A 17,594-nucleotide genomic window follows, 5' to 3' on the forward strand; every position below is an offset into this window, starting at 1 on the left:
TTATATTCTTCTTTTTGATCGCGTGTCATTCCATTTTTTTTGGGCGGTATGGTGATAAAGCATTGTTTTTTGCTTGGTTTTTTATTTTTTATTGTTACCGTGTTCACTCAAGGGGCTAACTAGTGGGACAGTTTTGTAGGTCAGGTCGCTCCGGACGCGGCGATGCCAAATATATGTACTTTTATTGTTTTATTTTGTTTTTTTTCATAATAATATTTATTGATGGGTACATTATATTTTTATTTTTGATGGATTATTATTTATTTTATTTTTTTTACATTTTTACAATTATTTTTTTTTTCACTTTCTGATACCATTTTTTACTTTTATACTTTGTTCCACTATGGGACTTCCACTTTTTTTTATTCTGATCACCTGCATAGCACAGTAATGGAGCACGATACCTGTGCTATGCAGGCTGTCAGCACTGCACAGGGAGAAGATCGTTTGGTCATGCACTGCGCATGACCAAACTATCTTACTGCTGTCTGGTGACCCGGATGTTGTCATGACGACATCAGGTCATCATGGCAACATCCGGGAAGCCGCGGCAGACAGCGCAGCATTGCAGGGGTTAATGTGTCGGGAGAGGTGCGGGACTGCTCCCTGCACATAGCACCGGGTGTCAGCTGTGACAATCAGCTGACACCCGGCGGTGATTGCGCCCGCACAGCCAGTGTGCGGGCTCGATCGCCATGACGCACTATTTCGTACCTGGCTCTTAAGTCCCAGGGCGCAGGTACGGAATAGTACGTCATGGGCTTTAAAGAGGTTAATCAATACCTCTCTGAACACAAGAACAACATTTGACAAAACTGAGTTTCACAGAACATTTTTTTAACTCTTAACATTAAAGTACTTTCATTACAAAATTTTCAGTTTTACTCAAATTACTTAATGCAAAATGAATACACCCAACATACACTAGGGAAGATAAGTATTTGATACGCTGCCGATTTTGCAAGTTTTCCCTCTGTGAGGCAGTGAGAAGGATCATATGTGAGGGACGGTATGTGTCTCCTAGAATGCACATAGAAGCATATTGAACCCGCTGGAGTGCATTGCTATCACAGACACAGCTGTGATTGCAGTGCCGAATAAAAGTAACGTTTGAACTTGGTCAAGCTATTTGGCTAAATTGGATTCAAGAAAACCCGGCATGGACTTTTATTCTTGGAGTGGACTACAGGATGGCAATGGGGCGGTCCACTCCCTCCACCCCGGGTCTTAGAAGTGGCTCATGGCCACAGATTCCTTTTAAAAACCTGCAACAAAGGTTTGGGTGTGTCAGTGTTGGGATTGCTAGCAGCATAGGAGGAAGCTCTGCAAGCTTGTGTGAAGCTGAACATAGGCCTGTGAAGGCAACGTATCTGACGCAGCCTAAGTGACACGGCGCGGCCGTCTCCTATGGACTGTGTGGATATCCCGGCTGCGATCCGGAGGACAGCTTTTGCTTTTTGAGTTCTGAGTTTTTGCCAAATAAAGAAGTTTAAGTTGGACTTTCCTTGGGTCACTGCCTCATTACCGCACAATGTGAACACTACAATATGGTAGAGAATGCGGGCAGTGTGAACTGAGGCATAGCCCAAAAACTGCATGTCCATGATCAAGCCTACAAAGCTACAGCTCAGGTCTGCTGACAACATGGAGGAGCTACTGAAGCAGTTGGTACTCACCCAGCAGCAGCAGCTGCAGTTTCACCGGCAACAGCAGGAGCAGCACTAGCATTTCTAATGGCAACAGCAGGAGCAGCATTAGCGGCACAATCAGCAGCAGCAGCTACTGTACCAGCAGCAGCAGAAAACTAATGAACTGATTTTGCAACAGATTGCTGCCCTGCGAGAGACGTCCCAGACGCCAACCTCTATCCATCGTGAGGCCCGGGACAAAGTAAGAGCAGCGTTGAGGAAGATGAGTACTGAGGATGACAGTTTTCGAACGTACAGCAGAGCGGGAGTGCCTGCCAGCCAATCAGTGGGCTGAAGTGGTGGTTCCTTTCCTGATGGGAGATGCCCTGAAGGCGTACTTTGACCTCACCTGGGAGGATACCCTGAACTACGGGAAGCTGAAAGGTGAGATCCTTGCCCGACTCGGGGTTGATACATATGTGAGAGCCCAATGGGTGTTTTCATGGACCTTTGTGGAGGCCCAACCCACCAGATCTCAGGCATATGACTTGCTGCAGCTAGTTAAAAGGTGGCTCCAGCCTGAGGCCTTGACTCCGACCCAGATGGTGGAGAGGGTGGTGGTCGACCGGCTGATGAGAACTCTGCAGAAGCTATACAGCATTGAGTGTGGCAAGGGAACCTGGGTAACCTGGATCAGGTGGTTAGCTTGATTGAGTGATATACGGCCACCCAGGACTTTGTATAGGACTCTGCCCCAATGCGAATGGCACACCGGCCCCTGCAAGCCCAGGAGTCTGGAAAAGGGCCTTGTCCCTCTGCTAGGGACAGTCAAAACCGAGCCTATACTTAGGAGGTACCCAGAGTGAGAGAGGCAGGAGACCAGTTTCCCCTAAATCGGTCTCGAGGACTGGCGGTGCCACTGCTATTAGGTGCTGGCGATGCCAAGGGCCCCCTGACAGTTGAACCAATGGACTGCAGGTACAACCGCAGGTCGTCTATGCTCGGACCGTCTACACCGCGGACCTCGTAGGTCCAACAAGCAAACCCCATCTGTGCCAGGTGGACATCGAGCGGAGGCTCTCTTTGACTCAGGGAGCCTAGTGACCCTCGTTCATGGGTCCTCGATCGCTGGGTTAGAACCCACTGGGGGTAAAGTCAGTGTCGTATGCATACATGGCTAACTCCACATGTATTTGGCGGCAGAGGTTACCTTTTCCACTGTTATGATTTGCTACAAGCACTAAGGAAAGACAGGAGATCTGTCCCTACAATAGAACTAAGCTAGATCCCTACGATGTAACGGGGAACCTGATCCTGCGATCAGACCCGCTAAAGTCCTCAGCTAGTCTGAACGAAAACCTATAGATGTGAGGGAGGGATCCCTACAAGAACTAGGGACTGGGAGAAAGATGGACACCTCCTAGCAGAAATTGTAGCAGTAAAAAGACAAACAAACAACATAGAACATAGAGGTCAAAAGACCTAGCTAAACTGACTGAGTAAGGTAACAAAGCACCTGGCTAGCTTAAGAGTAGAAATTACAATGAAGTCCAGCAAGGCCAGAAGGGCGGAGCAGGATTAAATAGGCAAAAAAGGTCATGTGACCAGCATAATAGAAAAAACCTAACAGAAGAGTTCTAACATCCACTCCGTGTGGAGAGGTTAAACAAGTGATGGGGGTGGTAAAGACTCTTCCTTACGTGACTGTGCTGGGAAGAGATTTACCACTGTTTTGGTCCTTGTGGGAGAGTAATATTAACCCTCCCAGAATAAAGATATTTTCGGGTGCAGAACTCTAAGATCTTGAGTCAGGGATACCTAGGGACAGAGTGTGAACCTGATAGGTTTCCCCTAGAGGTATTGGCAGGAGAGGTCGAGGAGGCCCCATCGAAACCAGAGCTGGAAGTGTCTCGGGGAGCGTTTGGGACAGCTGCGCTACAGGATCCTACCCTGACCCGGGCACGGGAGAAGTAATACAAGTAAATAGGGTGGCTCAGCAACCGGGTGCAGAAAGTTTTTCCGCACATGGCGGTCAACCAAGATCTACTTTATAGGGTTGACAAGATCCGGGACGAGGTCGTGGAACAACTAGTAGTGCCTCAGTCACACCATCGGGCGGTATTCGAGATTGCCCACACACACCTGCTGGGGGGGCATCTAGGGGTTAAAAAGACGCAAGAGCGCATCTTGCAGTGGTTCTTTTTGCCTGGGATTTACGCTGCGGTACAAAAGTATTGTGAATCTTGCCTGGAATGTCAGCTGACCACACCCACTGCAAGCTTCCATAGCCCATTGGTACCTCGCCGGTTATAGAGGTACCTTTTGAACGGATTGCAATGGATTTTGTGGGGCCCATCGTAAAGTCAGCTCGTTGCCACCAACACATACTAGTGGTCGTCGATTATGTCACCCAGAGGCCATTCCGCTATGCCATACCTCGGCTAAACTTATTGCACGGGAGCTGTTTGCCATGTTCTGTCGCCTTGGGCTGCCTAAGGAGATCCTTACTGATCAGGGGACTCCTTTTATGTCCAAGATGATGAAGGAGCTGTGCAAGCTGCTGAAAATAAAACAGTTGCGCACGTCGGTCTACATCCACAGACCAATGGTTCAGTCGATCAGTTCAATAAAACCCTCAAGTCCATGTTAAAAAAGGTGGTTTCCAAGGATGGGAGGGATTGGGACATGTTACTGCCCTATTTCATGTTTGCTATCTGCGAGGTACCACAGACTTCCACGGGGTTCTCACCCTTTGAGCTATTGTATGGCAGGCATCCTAGGGGGTTACTGGACGTAGCCAAAGAGACGTGGGAACAGGAGCCGACTCCGCATAAGAGTGTAATTGAGCACGTGGCAAATATGTAGGATCGGATTGCGGCGGTCATGCCTATAGTTAAAGAGCATCTAATAGATGCCCAGGCAGCGCTGAGTCGCACGTATAATAAAAGGGGCACAGTCAGGTCCTTTAAAGTAGGGGATCTGGTATTGGTATTAGTGCCCACTGCAGAGAGTAAGCTCTTGGTCAAATAGCAAAGGCCATATGAAGTCTGGGAGAAGGTTGGGGAGGTAAATTACAGAATGTACCAACCCGGAAAGAGAAAACCGGAACAACTGTATCATGTGAACCTGCTAAAAGCCTGGAAAAACTGTGAGTGTATGATTATGGATGCGACTCCGGTCGTACCGTCTGGGAACCTTCTGTCACTTGCCAGGGATGAGGCCGGAGGAGAGGTAAAGATAAGTGATGCCCTCACTAAGCAGCAGCGGTGGGAGGCTCGGAGATTAGTGCAGCAGAATACGGATATATTCGCCGAACTGCCCGGCGGCACCTCTGTCATCCGACATAAAATTGTCACCGAGCCTCGGGTGAGGGTGCGAATTAAATTGTAATGGTTACCAGAAGCCTGGAGGCAAGCCATTTCTGTGGAAGTAAAACAAATGCTCAAACTACGAGTAATCAAGGAATCCCGGACTGAGTGGGCTAGCCCTATTGTGCTGATTCCAAAACCGGACGGATCATTACGATTCTGTAACGATTTCTGAAAATTGAATGAGGTGTCAAAATTTGACCTTTATCCAATGCCCCGGGTGGACGAGCTGATTGAGAGACTGGGGCAGGCCCAGTACTTCACCACACTCGATCTGACCAAGGGTTGCTGACAGAATTGGCAAAGGAGAAGACTGCCTTGATAACACCGGAGGGCCTCTATCACTATGTCGTCTTGCCTTTTGGGTTACATGGGGCCCTGTCTACATTCCAGAGACTGATGGATATAGTTTTGGAGCCCCATCAGAAGTACGCGTCCTCAAATTTGGATGATATTATCATCTTTATTACTGATTGGCAGACCCACTTGTCCCAGATACAAGCAGTAGTGGATTCGCTCAGAGTAGCGGGCCTGACAGTGAACCCAAAAAAATGTGTGATTGGTCTCGAGGAAGCCCGGTACTTGGGGTACGTGATTGGCTGTGGGGTTATCAAACCCCAAATAAACAAGATTGAGGCCATTCAAAACCAAGCCTGTGACTACTAAACAAGTGAGAGCGTTCTTCGGCATTGTCGGGTAGCACCGATGATTTATACCTATCTTGGCTGAGAGAACGGTGCCCCTGACCGATCTGTTAAAGGGTAAAAAGTCGCTTATGGTTCAGTGGAACCCTCAAGTGGAGGAAACGTTCCAGTCCATGAAATCGGCGTTGTGTGGACAGCCAGTCCTCATCAGCCCCAACTTCAAGAAAGGCTTCATTATGCAAACGGATACCTCTGAGGTAGGCTTAGGGGCGGTACTGTCGCAAGAGGTGAACGGAGAAGAACATACGGTCACCTACTTGAGCAGGAGACTTACCCCAGTAGAAAATAATTATAGCGTAGTCGAGAAGGAGTGCTTGGCTATTAAGTGGGCCTTGGAGTCCCTACACTATTATTTGCTTGGGCAACAATTTCGTTTGGTAACAGATCATTCAGCCCTCATCTGCATGAGAAATGCAAAGGAGACAAATGCTCGGGTCACCAGATGGTTCCTCTCCCTACAAAACTTTAGTTTTTCGGTGAAACATCGGGCTGGGAAGTCGCATTGAAATTCGGATACCCTATCATGGGCACCCTGTATGGTGACAAGTGTTCAACCCCACAAGTTTGAACAGAGGGGGGGGATATGTGAGGCAGTGAGAGGGATCATATGCGAGGGACGGTATGTGTCTCCTAGGATATGCATAGAAGCATATTGAACCCGCTGGAGTGCATTGCTATCACAAACGCAGCTGTGATTACAGTGCAGAATAAAAGTAAAGTTTGAACTTGGTCAAGCTATTTGGCTAAGGTGGATTTAAGAAAACCCGGCATTGGCTTATATTCTTGGAGTGGACTGCAGGATGTGTGTGCCTTGTGTCCGTGTGTGTTTTAAGTGTGGCATTTGTGTGCAGCACGTGTGACGCATCTGGATCACACGGACGGGTGCCTGGGAATCAGTGCTACAGGTAGCGCTGTTCCCAGGCGCAGGTACTGAACACTGCGCTCAGTGAGAGACAGGACACCACTCCTGAGCTGCAGCTCCGAAGCCGCTCATTCTCCCCAGCTTCTCTGCAGCAGCGGTCGCATGGATGACAGCTGGGGACACCTAGGAGAGGTGAGTATAAGGATTTTATTATTTTATTCTTAATTTTACAGGTGGGGACACTGAGAGAACACTACTACCCTCATCATGGTCCCTGCTGGTGCTGATCACAGCGCTGGCAAGAAACCATGATGAAAACAGCGTTCAGCACTGGCGCCTTGGAACAGCATGATTCCCAGGTGCCAGTACATGTCTCACGGATGACACAAGGATGTCATCCGTGTGGTACATTTTGTGGACCGTGTGTTCGCAAAAAAACGGACTTGTCTCCATGTGGAGCACACGGACACACTGTCATCAGCCAGTGTAAAGCAGAATGCCATCAGGCCGGCATTGTGGCCTTCATATGGACCATGAAATATGCTCACGTGTACCCCACATAAGACTTAATTCTCACAGAGGAATTTTAAGTCACAATTCACAATTTTAGGCTATGAGCATTTGGTGAGTTTTTGATGAAGCAGATTTTCTGCACCACTTCTGCACCTATTATGTAAATTAGGTTACTTGTGTTTTTTCATTTTGCTTTTGAGTACATTTTTATTAACACTGCTTTTTTTTCGGGTTGATTTACAATTTTTTAGATAAATCTGCTTTGTTTTTGATACTTCCTGGTATTTGGCTTTGACAAAACTTTATTCATATAGACATTACATGCGTTTTTGATGTGTTTCTGCCACATGTACGTCACATGTACGAAGCGCTGAGTGCAGGAGAATTTTCCCACGCTGTCAGTGACGTACATGAGGTGAGCTGAGTTCATTGGACATGACCTCGGCTCATCTGGATGCCGTCACAGCCAGACACTGAGGAGCGCAAGCAAGCCTGCGCTTCTCAGTGTCTGCGGGATGACAGGCTGGATGGCAGCGTTCTGCTGCAGTCCAGCCTGTCATCTCAATGTAGCAGAGCTGGAGCTGTCCTGGGAACCATGGAAAGGTAAGGATGATGTTGCTTTATTATTTTTCTTTTATTGCAGGAGATCGTTGACTTCAGCTGGAATGGGCGTGACGGTAAGTATGGTTTAATTTAGAACAATAAAGAATTGTGTCTTTATTTCAATTAAAGGACTTTATTCTGGGTGTTTGTGTTTTTTTTTAACTTTGACTATGGGGTTAGTAATGGGGGTGTCTTATAGACACCTCTCCATTACTAACCTGGGCTTGATGTCAGCTGGCATTATAAGCTGACATCAACCCCAGCCCTATTACCCCACTGCCACCGCTACAGGGCAGTGGGAAGAGCAAGGCTAAGTGCCAGAATTGGCGCATCCTATGGATGCGCCATTTCTGGGGCGGCTGACGGCTGGTGTTTCTAGCCTGGGAGGGGGCCAATATTCATGGCACACTTCCTGGGCTATTGATATCAGCCCCCAGCTGTCTGCCTAGCCTTTGCTAGCTATTAAAATAGGGGGGACCCCACGTCATTTTTTGGGGGGGTCCCCCATTTTAATAGCTAGTAAAGGCTAGGTATTCAGCTGGGGGCTGATATTAGTAGCCTGGGAAGCTCCATGGGTATTACACCCTTCCCAGGCTTCAAACATCTGCCCCAGCCGTCTGCTTAACCTCCGCTAGAGACTAAAATTACGGGGAACCCTACGCCAATTTTTTTTTAAATAAATCCTTTATTTTAACACTAAATGACAAGTACAATAACCAACACTGTCACTGTATTTCTTATATATGTGACTGACATGTTTCTAGCTATCTAATCTATGTGTGATGCTCTATCTTTCTGTTCTAAATTGTCGAGTACCGCTGCTGAATTGTCTGCCGGCTTCTTTAAAGAGACGGTGCATGAAAACACTAATATTTTTTTAAATAAATCCTTTACACTAAATGAAAAGTACAGTAAGCAACACTGTCACTGTACTTCATATATATGTGACTGACATGTTTCTGTAACATACCTGGCGGCGTCCTTGCATGGTGGTCCATCTCCCACTGTGCAAGAGGGCGCACTTGATCTCCTGTCCAGAATGTCTCTCTGGCTTCCCTCCATGCTGTCTGTTTGTGTCTGTTTCTGCTGCTTAAGGGCGGCGCCCGATCACTTCCTGCCTTTTGTACCTGCTGTGGGTCACACCCCTTGTGCGTCCTCAGCCTATTGCTGTCTGTCACTTGGTATATAGCTCAGCAGCTCCCTTCTATCCCTGCCTGAGCATAGTGTTTCCTTCAGTGTGTGCTTGCACTCTGAAGGTGCCAGGTCCCGTCTCTTGTCTCCTGCTTTTTGTATCAGTTCCCGTGTCTGAACTGAGTCCTGTATGTCTCCTGCTTTGCGGTATCAGCTCCCGTGTCTGAACTGTGTCCTGTATGTCTCCTGCTTTGCGGTATCAGCTCCCGTGTCTGAACTGAGTCCTGTATGTCTCCTGCTTTGCGGTTTCAGCTCCCGTGTCTGAACTGAGTCCTGTATGTCTCCTGCTTTGCGGTTTCAGCTCCCGTGTCTGAACTGAGTCCTGTATGTCTCCTGCTTTGCGGTATCAGCTCCCGTGTCTGAACTGTGTCCTTTTTGTGTTCTCTGGTCTGTCCTGTCTGAACACGCTCCTTGCCTGTTCGTCCCGCCTCTCTGGGGGCCGTATTCCCAGACCCGCTCCTGTATCCCTCTGCAGTGTCGGTCTCCTCCGTACACTCAGTTCCAGTCTGAACTCTCTCCTGTCCTTTACCTGTTTTGCCTCTATGTCCGTTCCCTTCCTTTTTCTGCAGAGTCTGAACTCGTACCTAACTCCTGCTTGTTGTCTCTGCAAGTACTGTGTGAGTATCTGGCTCTGTCTTTCCCTTCCTGTCTGTTCCGTGTGAACAGAGCCCTGTCCTCCCTGCTCAGCCTTGTCTGCACTCTAGCTGTGCTTGCCTGTAACCCTCTGCCTGTATTGTTCCTGAGTCCCGGTGTGTACTGGGTCCTATCCCGCCTGTGTTCCTACCTGCCAGTGCCTCCCTGTCTGCACTCTAGCTGTGCTTGCCTTTACCCCCCTGCCTGCATACCCGCCTGCCTGCATACCAGTCGTGCCTGCCTATACCCACCAGTCTGTGTGCCAGCCTACCAGCCTGTTCCTGTATTCCCCTGTGTGGGTCAACAGCCGTGTCCGGGGTCTGTCCTGGAGTAGCACCTGGTCCCTCTGCTCGGTTCCTCCTTGGTGCACTGGCGTCGTATGCCGTCGTGCGACCCTGGTCGGATCGGGTGAATACTTAGTCACGCCCCTCCAGGCATTCACTCTCCGGCACGGTCCAGTGGAATCACTACAATCACACGCACACGCCGCTTAGCCCGGGCGTGTGCATAACAGCATGCTCAGGCCATGGTTCCCGTTGAGCCCCACGGCCTTCGCTCTTTGAGAAGTTTTTCCAGCGAATACATGCATTAAAATAAAATAAATAAATTTTTTTCCCCCTTTAGCTGAGTTCCAGGCGAGTTACGCACCCGTCCAGATGGATCTATCAGCCCTCGTTCCTGCGGATCCGCCACGTTACTATGGGGATCCAAGACAGTGTCGTGCATTTGTGGAGCAATGCATGCTACACTTTAAGGCCTACCCTCTCTATTTTCCTTCCGATTGGGCTAAAGTGGCCTTTATGATTGACTACCTAGCGGGTGATGCCTTGAAATGGGTCACCCCCCTATGGGAAGCATGGGATCCTGTCATCCTTGACCTGCAGGCCTTCCTGGTGGCCTTTCGTATGGTCTTCGAGGACCCTAACTCTGAAGCCCCTGCTGAAGCTTCACTTCCCAATATCCCGGAGCAGCCCCGACGGGTAATGTGTGTGGGTAGCGCAATAGTCCTCCAGCCCAATGAGACTACTGCCCACCCAGAATCCTCACAGGGTGACTACGCTTTCCGGAATACTTCTCTCAACCTCAAGAGGCAGTCCAGACGTGCTAGACTTAGAGGCAAGCCGTCACGCCAGGGTCTGTCCTCCCTGAGACCTCCTGACCCCAACCTTGAAGTCCCTACTGAAGCTTCATCTCCCTTTATCCCGGAGAAACCCCAATGGGTAATGTGCGTGGGTAGTGCACCAGTTCTCCTGGCCGAAGAGACTTCTGCCCATCCAGACTCCACACAGGAGAACTTCCTGCACCCGGCATCAGATGCTTCTTTCTCTTTAACCGGTGTGCATGTCCAAGGATGCTCCAAAGCTGTGGTTACCTCAGAGTCTGTGCACCTCTACTACCTGGCGGAGGATCCCCTGTTGCCTCCTGAACCCTCCGGGATACCACTCGATGACAAATGGAGAGAGACTTCTCTACACCCGGTACTCAATACTTTGTCCGCTTCGTCCTGTGAGCCTGACAATGGGTACCCCAAAGTGGTAGTTACCTCCGAGTCTCTACACCCCTCCGACCAGGCGGAGGATCTCCAGTTGTCTCCTGAACCCTTCGGGGTGCTACCTGGTAGCGAAAGGACAGAGACTCTCCTATACTCTGTACCTGATACCTCGCTCGCTTCGTCCAGTGAGTCCAACCTAGTGTACTCCGAAGCAGAGGTTACTCCTGAGTCTCTACACCCCTCCGACCAGGCGGAGGACCTCCAGTTGTGTTCAGAATCCTTCGGGGTGCCACCTGGTGGTGAATGGACAGAGACTTTCCTATATCCTGGATCTGATACCTCGTTTGCTTCGTCCAGTGAGTCCGACCTAGTGTACTCTGAAGCAGAGGTTACCCGTGAGTCTCTACACCCCTCTGACCAGGCGGAGGACCGCCAGCTGTCTCCAGAACCCTTCGGGGTGCCACCTGGTGGTGAATGGACAGAGACTTTCCTATACTCGGTACCCGATACCTCGCCTGCTTCCTCCAGTGAGTCCGACCTAGTGTACTCTGAAGCAGAGGTTACCCGTGAGTCTCTACACCCCTCTGACCAGGCGGAGGTCCGCCAGCTGTCTCCAGAACCCTTCGGGGTGCCACCTGGTGGTGAATGGACAGAGACTTTCCTATACTCGGTACCCGATACCTCGCCTGCTTCCTCCAGTGAGTCCGACCTAGTGTACTCTGAAGCAGTTGTTTTCTCTGAGCCTCTGCACTCTTCTGACCCGGCGGAGGACCTCCAGTTGTTTCCTGAATCCTCTGGGATATCACCAGATAACAAAGAGACAGTGACTTTTCCTCATTATGTACCTGATAACCCGTCTATTTCTTCCTGTGAGCTTGACAAGATGTACCTCGAAGCAGAGATTACCCTTAAGTCTCTGTCCCCCTCCAACCCAGTGAACGACTGGCCCTCGAATTCCCTGCGGAAGATTCTGGCAGGCCTGAAGAAGAGGGGGCGTAAGGGGGGAGGTACTGTAACATACCTGGCGGCGTCCTTGCATGGTGGTCCATCTCCCACTGTTCAAGAGGGCGCACTTGATCTCCTGTCCAGAATGTCTCTCTGGCTTCCCTCCATGCTGTCTGTTTGTGTCTGTTTCTGCTGCTTAAGGGCGGCGCCCGATCACTTCCTGCCTTTTGTACCTGCTGTGGGTCACACCCCTTGTGCGTCCTCAGCCTATTGCTGTCTGTCACTTGGTATATAGCTCAGCAGCTCCCTTCTATCCCTGCCTGAGCATAGTGTTTCCTTCAGTGTGTGCTTGCACTCTGAAGGTGCCAGGTCCCGTCTCTTGTCTCCTGCTTTTTGTATCAGTTCCCGTGTCTGAACTGAGTCCTGTATGTCTCCTGCTTTGCGGTATCAGCTCCCGTGTCTGAACTGTGTCCTGTATGTCTCCTGCTTTGCGGTATCAGCTCCCGTGTCTGAACTGAGTCCTGTATGTCTCCTGCTTTGCGGTTTCAGCTCCCGTGTCTGAACTGAGTCCTGTATGTCTCCTGCTTTGCGGTTTCAGCTCCCGTGTCTGAACTGAGTCCTGTATGTCTCCTGCTTTGCGGTATCAGCTCCCGTGTCTGAACTGTGTCCTTTTTGTGTTCTCTGGTCTGTCCTGTCTGAACACGCTCCTTGCCTGTTCGTCCCGCCTCTCTGGGGGCCGTATTCCCAGACCCGCTCCTGTATCCCTCTGCAGTGTCGGTCTCCTCCGTACACTCAGTTCCAGTCTGAACTCTCTCCTGTCCTTTACCTGTTTTGCCTCTATGTCCGTTCCCTTCCTTTTTCTGCAGAGTCTGAACTCGTACCTAACTCCTGCTTGTTGTCTCTGCAAGTACTGTGTGAGTATCTGGCTCTGTCTTTCCCTTCCTGTCTGTTCCGTGTGAACAGAGCCCTGTCCTCCCTGCTCAGCCTTGTCTGCACTCTAGCTGTGCTTGCCTGTAACCCTCTGCCTGTATTGTTCCTGAGTCCCGGTGTGTACTGGGTCCTATCCCGCCTGTGTTCCTACCTGCCAGTGCCTCCCTGTCTGCACTCTAGCTGTGCTTGCCTTTACCCCCCTGCCTGCATACCCGCCTGCCTGCATACCAGTCGTGCCTGCCTATACCCACCAGTCTGTGTGCCAGCCTACCAGCCTGTTCCTGTATTCCCCTGTGTGGGTCAACAGCCGTGTCCGGGGTCTGTCCTGGAGTAGCACCTGGTCCCTCTGCTCGGTTCCTCCTTGGTGCACTGGCGTCGTATGCCGTCGTGCGACCCTGGTCGGATCGGGTGAATACTTAGTCACGCCCCTCCAGGCATTCACTCTCCGGCACGGTCCAGTGGAATCACTACAATCACACGCACACGCCGCTTAGCCCGGGCGTGTGCATAACAGTTTCTATCTATCTAATCTATGTGTGAAGCTCTATTCTTTCTGTTCTAAATTGTCGGGTACCGCTGCTGAATTGCCGGCCGGCTTTTTTAAAGAGACGGTGCATGAAAACACTAATATTTTTTTTAATAAATCCTTTACACTAAATGACAAGCACAGTAACCAACACTGTCACTGTACTTCATATATATGTGACTGACATGTTTCTATCTATCTAATCTATGTGTGATGCTCTATTCCTTCTTGTCTAAATTGTCGGGTACCGGTGTATGCCGCTGCTGAATTGCCGGCCGGCTTTTTTAAAGAGAGCGTCTTCTGAGCAGTTTGTCAGCTTTTGGACACCTTTGAAGGTGTTTTCTAAGTGTTTCTATGTGTTTTTGTTTGCCTGCCATTGGTTTTAACGGTGTTCGACGGTGTTCTAAGGTGTTCGACTAACAGTTCGACGAACAGTTCCTCGAACATCCTGGTGTTCGACGAACTGAACCGAACCCAAACACTACGGGGGTGGCTCAACACTAGTGATGAGCGAATATGTTCGAAATCCGATCTCCAAGCTTAAGTTCGACACGAATGTGGCACATTTAGATTTGTGATCGGAAAGGCGAGCATTTTTACAGTACTTAAAATTGGCACCGTTCGGCGAATAAGTGCAGGAACGTGATTGTGGGGCAACTACAGCGTTTTTAACAGTTTTGCTTGTGTATGATGAGCGGGGGGACATGGTAGACGAGTGGGGGGTCTGATGATAGCTCAGAACAGGTCACATAAGTGGCGCACTTGTAATTTTCTTTTTCCCTGTAACTTTAAGTGAGGAAAGCGCGCCTTGCCAATCACAGCGCAGGAAGCATCCACACTGTTCAGACACAAGGGCTTCTGCTATTGGCTGCTGAAATCACATGTCCTCTATATATATATATATATATATATATATATATATATATATATATATATAAAGCAGCCATGTTCCCTCAGCGCCATTTTATCCATGTCACTGCTGGAGACAGACGCTGCTCACTGTGCTCCTGTGTTATGAGAGATATAAGCTAGATAGATGGGTGCTTGTTTGGAAGTCATAGTGTAAATAAGTCCTGTGCTGTGTACCTGTTCAATCGACCTTGCAGCACATTTTTTTTCTAGTGCAATTACTGACATTCAGACAGAAAGAGCAGGGCTCATGCCATAGAATAGTGTTGTGCACTGGATATATTGTGCTGTATGCGCGAGTATACCTTCTGTTATGCACACGCCCGGGCTGAGCGGCGTGTGCGTGTGATTGTAGTGATTCCACTGGACCATGAACCGGAGAGTGCCTGGAGGGGCGTGACTAAGTATCTGGCCGATCCGACCAAGATGGCACGACGGCATACGACGCCAGTGCACCAGGGAGAAACCGGGCAGAGGGACCAGGTGCTACTCCAGGTCAAACTCCGGACACGGGGGTTGACCCACACAGGGATTACTGGATCAGGCTGGTTAGGCTGGCGCACAGACTGGAGGGTATAGGCAGGCACGACTGGTATGCAGGCAGGCGGGTAAAGGCAAGCGCAGCTAGAGTGCAGACAGGGAGGCACTAGCAGGAAGGAACACAGGCGGGATAGGACCCAGTACACACTGGGACTCAGGAACAGGCAGGTTAGGCTGGCACAGACTGGTGGATATAAGCAAACACGGCAGGTATGCAGATGGGTGGATACAGGCGAGTATGCAGGCAGGGAGGTACTGGCCGAAAGGACGGGCTGGAGCACAGAAAGGTTAAGACCCAGTACAGACTGGGTCACAGAACCGCAGATGCGGTAGACAACCACAGCAGAGAGGGAACGCCCGAAACGGTGGGCAAGAACAGAGCAGGACGGGGCTGCAGGAGCAGCGAGCACAAGCAGGGCAGGACAGGACTGCCGGAGCAGCGGGCAGAAGCAGGGCAGGACAGGACTGCCGGAGCAGCGGGCAGAAGCAGGGCAGGACAGGACTGCCGGAGCAGCGGGCAGAAGCAGGGCAGGACAGGACTGCCGGAGCAGCGGGCAGAAGCAGGGCAGGACAGGACTGCCGGAGCAGCGGGCAGAAGCAGGGCAGGACAGGACTGCCGGAGCAGCGGGCAGAAGCAGGGCAGGACAGGACTGCCGGAGCAGCGGGCAGAAGCAGGGCAGGACAGGACTGCCGGAGCAGCGGGCAGAAGCAGGGCAGGACAGGACTGCCGGAGCAGCAGGCAGAAGCAGGGCAGGCTAGACTGAGTAGGGGGGACAGGGCTCTGTTCACACGGAACAGACAGGAAGGGAAAGGCAGAGCCAGACACCCACAGGGTACTAGCAGAGAAGTAGCGAGTGGACCACAAACTCACAAACGGGAGTACAGAGACAACAAGCAGGAGTTAGGTACGAGTTCAGACTCTGCAGAAAAAGGAAGGGAACGGACATAGAGGCAAAACAGGTAAAGGATAGGAGAGAGTTCAGACTGGAACTGAGTGTACGGAGGAGACCGACACTGCAGCGGAATACAGGAGCGGGTCTGGGAATACGGCCCCCAGAGAGGCAGGACGAACAGGCAAGGTGCGTGTTCAGACAGGACAGACAAGATACAGGAGCAGGTCTAGGTAATCGGCCCCTAGAAGGCAGGAGGAACAGGCTAGGAGCGTGTTCAGACAGGTCAGACAAGATACAGGAACGGGTCTAGGTAATCGGCCCCTAGAAGGCAGGAGGAACAGGCTAGGAGCGTGTTCAGACAGGCCTGGAAATACAGCCTCCAGGATAGGCAGACAAGAGAACACAGAACGGGACCTGGCACCTTCAGAGTGCAAGCACACACTGAATGAAACACTATGCTCAGGCAGGGATAGATGGGAGCAGCTGAGCTATATACCAGGTGACAGACAGCAATAGGCTGAGGACGCACAAGGGGTGTGACCCACAGCAGGTACAAAAAGCAGGAAGTGATCGGGCGCCGCCCTTAAGCAGCAGAAACAGACACAAACAGACAGCATGGAGGGAAGCCAGAGAGACATTCTGGACAGGAGATCAAGTGCGCGCTCTTGCACAGTGGGAGATGGACCACTATGCAAGGACGCCGCCAGGTATGTTACAGTACCCCCCCCCTTACGCCCCCTCTTCTTCAGGCCTGCCAGAATCTTCCGCAGGGAATTCGAGGGCCAATTCTTCACTTCGAAGAGATCACTTCCCCTGTCCACCGGAAAAACTGGTCTCCTCTGGGTAGCTAGGATGCTACCTCCCATCCAGCCACCCTTAGCAACAGACGAAACGGGTGGAGTACCAGGAACAGCACACAAGGAAGTCTCTCTCCACATATTTTCAGGTGGCACCCCAGAGGGTACAGGAGACAACTGGAAGTCCTCCACCGGGTTGGAGGGGGACAGAGACTTGGGGGTAATCTCTGCTTCGAGGTACATCTTGTCAAGCTCACAGGAAGAAATAGACGGGTTATCAGGTACATAATGAGGAAAAGTCACTGTCTCTTTGTTTTCTGGTGGTACCCCGGAGGATTCAGGAAACAACTGGAGGTCCTCCGCCGGGTCAGAAGAGTGCAGAGGCTCAGAGAAAACATCTGCTTCAGAGTACACTAGGTCGGACTCACTGGACGAAGCAGGCGAGGTATCGGGTACCGAGTATAGGAAAGTCTCTGTCCATTCTCCACCAGGTGGCACCCCGAAGGGTTCTGGAGACAACTGGCGGTCCTCCGCCTGGTCAGAGGGGTGTAGAGACTCACGGGTAACCTCTGCTTCAGAGTACACTAGGTCGGACTCACTGGACGAAGCAAGCGAGGTATCAGATCCAGGATATAGGAAAGTCTCTGTCCATTTACCACCAGGTGGCACCCCGAAGGGTTCTGGAGACAACTGGAGGTCCTCCGCCTGGTCGGAGGGGTGTAGAGACTCGGGAGTAACCTCTGCTTCGGAGTACACTAGGTCGGACTCACTGGACGAAGCGAGCGAGGTATCAGGTACAGAGTATAGGAGAGTCTCTGTCCTTTCGCTACCAGGTAGCACCCCGAAGGATTCAGGAGACAACTGGAGGTCCTCCGCCTGGTCGGAGGGGTGTAGAGACTCGGGAGTAACCTCTGCTTCGGAGTACACTAGGTTGGACTCACTGGACGAAGCGAGCGAGGTATCAGGTACAGAGTATAGGAGAGTCTCTGTCCTTTCGCTACCAGGTAGCACCCCGAAGGGTTCAGGAGACAACTGGAGGTCCTCCGCCTGGTCGGAGGGG

General features: G+C 50.9%; 1 pseudogene; it reads left to right on the forward strand.

Moving 5' to 3' along the window:
• The first annotated feature begins 1,924 nt into the window (after positions 1-1,924).
• Positions 1,925-17,594, forward strand: part of LOC141171753 (NXPE family member 2-like) — a 126,594-nt pseudogene continuing 110,924 nt past the window's right edge.

This window comes from Phyllobates terribilis, unplaced genomic scaffold (assembly GCF_046119375.1).
Source record: "Phyllobates terribilis strain yellow unplaced genomic scaffold, ASM4611937v1 Scaffold_12__6_contigs__length_324123572, whole genome shotgun sequence".
Classification (NCBI taxonomy): Eukaryota; Metazoa; Chordata; class Amphibia; order Anura; family Dendrobatidae; genus Phyllobates; species Phyllobates terribilis.